The sequence below is a fragment of the Sorghum bicolor genome, chromosome 8 (genome assembly GCF_000003195.3).
Source record: "Sorghum bicolor cultivar BTx623 chromosome 8, Sorghum_bicolor_NCBIv3, whole genome shotgun sequence".
Lineage (NCBI taxonomy): Eukaryota > Viridiplantae > Streptophyta > Magnoliopsida > Poales > Poaceae > Sorghum > Sorghum bicolor.
Window position 1 is genome coordinate 5,287,997 of NC_012877.2, and position 6,635 is coordinate 5,294,631.

The 6,635-nt window shown below is 50.0% G+C and overlaps 1 pseudogene; it reads left to right on the forward strand.

Moving 5' to 3' along the window:
- LOC8079877 lies at positions 920-2,597 on the forward strand (annotated as a pseudogene).

The following is a 6,635-nucleotide window of genomic DNA, read 5'->3' on the forward strand; positions in this document are numbered from 1 at the left end:
AAGCAGATACCGCACTTCTAAACCGGGCCGGCCAGGGGTTTAGTGACCACCCCTGGAGTTCAACGCTCTAACCGGTTGCACAACGAGAAGACTGTGTTTTTTGTGATTACTAAAATATTAGATATTTGTATGGTAGTTTTTTTCTATTGAAATATGAGATGAGTAGTCTATTGAAGATACTCTCACCAAGATACTTGGACATTGCAAAGACGGCTGTTCCCTTCAAGCACACTAATCAATTACGAGTACAACTCCCATTCTGTTTAACTGGTCCCATATATGGGTCATATATATAGCTCGTGTGTCGTTGTCACCTTACAATCTTTGGTATATAGCTTCCTGCTCATCATCCGTATCCAATAATCCTGGCTAGGTACATATGTACTATACCTATGTATCAGATTCTATATATAGGTACATATGTACCTAGATATCATTCATGTGCAGTGTGTAGAACTGATTGAGGCATGCCAGCATGACTTAGGCCTTGTTTAGTTCACCCCAAAAATCAAAAACTTTTCAAGATTCTACGTCACATCGAATTTTACGGAGCACTAAATATAGATGAAAACAATAACTAATTGCACAGTTTATCTGTAAATCGTGAGACAAATCTTTTAAACCTAGTTACTCCATGATTGGACAATGTTTGTCAAATAAAAAAAATACTACAGTATCAAAATCTAAAAAATTTTCAGATCTAAACAAAATAGCTATAATGCAATTCGAGCAATTGACGATAGGAGGTAGTCCAGCGTCGTACACGTACGTTGCCACACCAAGCTGATGATGCTATCTACGCCTAATTTACGCCATATTGTATTGTCATGTGAAGAAAAGGTCATCTCTACTATAATTGAAATCTTCTCTAGGCAAATCTCACCTGTAAGATCAACGACTCACAGCACATGTCCTACAGATGACGGCTCAGATTAAAAGTATCATCACAACCTTACATCCGCCCTCAAGCGTCGCCTCGCGTCATCTCCGTATCGCAACACTCGCCAAACTCCCGTGAAAAACTCCGTAACTCCGTATTCGCAGAAAACCGCGTCGGGCTGCTGCCGCAACTTGCCCATCCCGGCCGTGGAGGAAGGGTGACCGCAACTTGCCGATCCCGGCCGTGGAGGAAGGCCCAACACTCGCCAAACTCCGTATCGCGTCGGGCCGCCGAGTACGACGTCGCCGCCAACGCGTTCCGCCCGCTCTCCATCTTCACCGACACCTGGTGCTCCTCGGCCACCGTCGCCCCCGACGGCACGCTCGTCCAGACCGGCGGCTAGAACGACAGGTTCCGCAACGCGCGCACCATGCCCGCGTGCGGCGGCACCAGGGACGACAAGAGCTGCCACTGGTCCGAGAAGCAGGACGCGCTCGCCGCCAACCGATGGTACGCCACCAACCAGATCCTCCACGATGGCCGCGCGTTCATCGTCAGTGGCCGGAGGCAGTTCAACTACGAGTTCTACCCGAAGGCTGGCCCGTCGGATACGTCCATCGTCCAAATGTCATTTTTGGCACGGACGAAGGATCCCGAGGAGAACAATCTTTATCCGTTCGTGCACCTCAACATAGATGGCAACCTTTTCATCTTCTCCAACAACCGCGCCGTCCTCCTGGACTACAAGAGCAACAGGATCGTGCGGACGTACCCTGTGATGGGCGACGGCGACCCGCGGAACTACCCCAGCTCGGGCTCCTCGGTGCTGCTGCCGCTGAAACCCAACCCCAACGAGGCCGAGGTGCTGGTCTGCGGCGGCGCGTCGGCGGGCTCCTACAACTCCACCAAGGGCGGCGCCGGCACCTTCGTCCCGGCGCTGACGACGTGCGGGCGGATCAAGATCACCGACGCGGCGCCGGCGTGAGTCATCGAGACAATGTCGTCGCCGCGGGTGATGGGCGACATGATCCTGCTGCCCAACGGCGTGGAGGTGGCGATCATCAACGGCGCCGCGGACGGCACCGCCGACACCGGGTGGGAGTCCGCCAAGACCCCCGCGTACGCGCCCGTCGTCTACCGTCCCGACCACTCGCCGGGGGACCGGTTCGAGGAGCAGACCGCGACGGGCGTCGCGCGGCTGTACCACTCCTCGGTGGTGCTCCTCCGCGACGGCCGCCTGCTGGTGGGCGGCAGCAACCCGCACACCTACTACAACTTCAGCAACGTGCAGTTCCCCACCGACCTCGGCCTGGAAGCCTTCTCGCCGGAGTACCTCGACGCGTCCAACGACAAGCTCCGGCTGAGGATCCTCGACCCGTCCCCGACCGGCGCGCCGACGAGCGTGGCCTACGGGGCGACGATGACGCTCCAGTTCTCGGTCCCGGCATCGGCACGGAGGAGGCGTGGCGGGGCCGCGGGCCTCGGTGACGTGTCAGTGACAATGGTGGTGCCGTCGTTCACGACGCACTCGTTCGCGATGAACCAGCGGCTGCTGTTCCTTGACGTGACCAAGAATGTGGCGGTGCGTGGTCGAGCCGGCACGTTCAATGCGTCGGTGACGATGCCGGTGACGGCGGTGCTGGCGCCACCGGAGTACTACATGGTATTCGTGGTGAACGAGCACATCCCCAGCGAGGGGATCTGGGTCCAAATATAGACACAGCAGTGACAGCGTGCGACGGGGGAAGGGTTATAGATTTCATCCATTTTGTTTCGTTGTGCCATTCAAACTCTTCTTGCCTTGTTTAGTTGGCAAAATTTTGGTTTTTTGGCTACTGTAGTACTTTCGTTTTTATTTGACAAACATTATCCAATCACGGAGTAACTAGGCTCAAAAGATTCATCTTACAAATTTCAGGTAAACTGTGTAATTAGTTTTTATTTTTATCTTTATTTAATGCTCCATGCATGTGACCAAATTTTTAATGTGACGGAGTGTGGGGGTATAAACCCCTATACCCTCATGGGCCTATATGGGCCGCACCATCAGAGGTGGCTCAACCCACAAGATGAAGACATGCGGCGCACGACTGATCGGCGTGCACCGCAAGGCTACAAGATATTGTACCAAATAGGATACTTCGCTTGTAACTCTGTCCCTTCAGGATATATAAGGAGGGGCAGAGGTCCCCTAGAGGACAGAGCATACAAATTATCTCTGAACACAATCCAATACAACCAGACGCAGGACGTAGGTATTACGCCAACTCGGCGGCCGAACCTGGATAAAAAGCTTGTCCGTGTCTTGCGTCACCATCGAGTTCGTAGTTTGCGCACCGTCTACCGATAAACTACTACCGTGGGTATACCCCAAGGTAGACTGCCGACCAGCTTTCGTCGACAGTGGCGCGCCAGGTAGGGGGTGTGCGTACAGCTCTCCCGACGAACAAGATGGCCATCATCCCCGACTTCGCGGCCATGGCGGGCGACTTCACGTTCACCGTCAGCTTCAACAACTTCACCGCCATGACCAAGGAGTCTGCGCCAACCACTTCTTCATCGACGTCGGCGGCGGCTTCAACCACGCTGGCTACGGTTTCGACCACACCAGCAGCGTCTCCGACCACGCCGACAACGCGTCGCCGCTTCTCTGCTACAAAGGGAGGCAGATCGACGACACCGACCTGCTCAACCAAGTTGTTTGGCCTACTTGCTCTGACCACGAGTCGCAATAATAATCGCCGCGAAGAACGGCGCTACGACAACCGCGACCACCGTCACGATAACAAGTCCAAAAGCTCGAGGGGCAAACAATTTTGTTGTCACCGACCAGACTTTCATCCAAAGATAAGTACACTTCTAATATCTTATTTATTTTTAGCATAATATTTTTTATTATCCTTCAAAAACAACTTTTTGTTTAGCCACACTAGTTTTTTCTCCTACACGAGCTTTCCAGAGCCGGTACTGTCTCCGACTCCTCCCTACACGTGCACGAGATCCGCCCTCTGCGTTCCGGGTGGTCGGCAGTAGCTCTCTGGCGAGGCTGGCAATCCCACGCGTGTCTAGGTTTCGCACCTCATGCTGATTGTTGGCTAGACCAGAGCTGGTACAAGCTCTAGGATGAATTAACTACTTGTGCTAATTTTATAACAAAAAATCTAAAACTTATCTCAGTACTGATTTTTATCTAAAGTTTATTTATACATCATGTACTACCTATTCTTTATATTTATTTTTCAGGGGTTTGGCCCAGTCGACAAGCTACGCTCGGGGACTCGTCGACTATTCCCTACGCTGTGCCCGGGGACTGCTCCGACCACCGAGCACGTTTACGTTCCCAACCACGCTCGGGGACTTGTCGACTACTCTCTATGCTGTGCTCGAAGACTGTGCCGACCACCGAGCACGTTTACGTTCCCAACCACGCTCGGGGACTTGTCCACCGGTCCCTACGCCGTGCTCGGGGACTGTGCCGACCACCGAGCACTATACGCTCGGGGACTGGTCGACCACCTCACCAATTTAAGAACTTGGGGACTGCACCGACCACCGAGCACTTGATGCTCGGGGACTGGTCGCCCAGTCTATTAACTCGGATGTGAAGGACTGCACCGACCACCGAGCACTTGATGCTCGGGGACTGGTCGCCCAGTCTATCAGCCCGGAACTTCGAAAATTCCGGTGACCACTGAACGCTCGATGCCCGGGGACTGGTCGCCCAATATAGCAACTCAGAATTCTAAGGAGTGCGCTTGGTGCTTGGGGCCTGGTTGTCATACTTTTGTACACCCGGGGACTGGTCGATTAGTCTATTCAATTGCAGACGAGCATGATATGCTCGGGGACTGGTAAATTCAATTTTTTAGACCTTGCTACAAGGCTCATACTTCGCCTTCCAGCAAGCTCGGGGACTACATCGGTACGATGCATCTGGCGATGCATCTCAGTTACAGAATTTCTTTGAGGACTTTTATTTTGACCCTGGCACCACGTGCCTACGTCACCTACTACCAGGCTCGGGGACTAAGTGGGCACACTTCACCTTGCGGTGAATATGCTTGCTTTTTTGAGGTTATACTTTTCAGAAAAGTAAAGTGGGCACACTTCACCAGGAAAGAAATCTTTTTTAATTAAGAGCACCATGCATTCTTCGAACAACCTGCTTCTTCGATGTCAATGTTGATCAACTGTCTTTTGAGTTGGTCAAAATACCGTTGCAACTGTTTGGGCGACTTTCCTACTTATTGAAGACGTCAAGCCTCACTGATCGAAGAAGCTCAAGACGGCGTGTTACATCACAATACATGGTGCTCGGGGACTAGCTGTGGGGGTATAAACCCTTATACCCTCATGGGCCTATATGGGCCGCACCATCAGAGGTGGCTCAACCCACAAGATGAAGACATGCGGCGCACGACTGATCGGCGTGCACCGCAAGGCTACAAGATATTGTACCAAATAGGATACTTCGCTTGTAACTCTGTCCCTTCAGGATATATAAGGAGGGGCAGAGGTCCCCTAGAGGACAGAGCATACAGATTATCTCTGAACACAATCCAATACAACCAGACGCAAGACGTAGGTATTACGCCAACTCGGCGGCCGAACCTGGATAAAAAGCTTGTCCGTGTCTTGCGTCACCATCGAGTTCGTAGTTTGCGCACCGTCTACCGATAAACTACTACCGTGGGTATACCCCAAGGTAGACTGCCGACCAGCTTTCGTCGACACGGAGAATCTTGAAAATTTTTGCGAACTAAACAAGGCCTAATTTACAGTACTTACTCCAAAGGTGTACGTAAAAGAGAAAAAAACTCTGGTAAAAGGGTGTAAAATGCATGGTAGCGTTGACAGTCACTGACTGGACACTGTGTGTTGCTGTCGTCGACATGAGATGAGATTAGAAAGAACGAGAGGATGTCTGTAAAGCTGGTATCGGAGAGGATGGAATTTTTGGCGAACATTTTGACGAGCAAAGCAAACGAATGTTTCGACAACATTCATGAAGATGTCCAATACATGATTAAAGAATTAGACAAAATGTAACATAGATGCTCATAATACGACAAATAGCTCTATTATGCCTTGTTACATGAAAAAAATATTTTCGAACTATAATTTTTGTTTTTAGAAACATTCCAAAATTAAACCGTAGCGTTAGCACGGGCATTATACTAGTTTTCTAAAAAAAAAGAGAATGTTGTCACTCGAAGGTGCAATTATATGTCGTATGTTTAATGAGAAAGTTCATCAGATTAATTCTAAAAAAAAGGTTGATCAGATCACATCATTATTGGCGTATCCAAGATTTAGCTTTCAAGCTACAGCCTAGCTAGTACCGAAGGTGGTAGTAGTTGGAAAGAAGTACCAACAAGATTCCAACCGAAGTTTATCCAGCTAGGCCGAGGAAGATTATAACGAACTGACCACACCTCCCAACTAAAAGGCTAAACAGATCCACTACTAGCAGTAGCACGTGATGATCATAATGACTTGAACAACACACCATTCCTATTTAATTTTCCGATCAAAGCAACCATATAATAAAAAATCCAGGAGACACAATTAATCAATCTAGTTAACAGAGATTGCCATTTCAGGCGTCGCCTCTAAAATAACGAGGGAGGTCTAGGCAAATCATATATGTAAATAGTTGATTAATAGATACGGTCGTCTTAGAATGTGGTGGCCTTAGACAACGGGTTTTCTTGTTACTTTTGATAATTGCCGCCATCTAGATGGATTAGGTTAG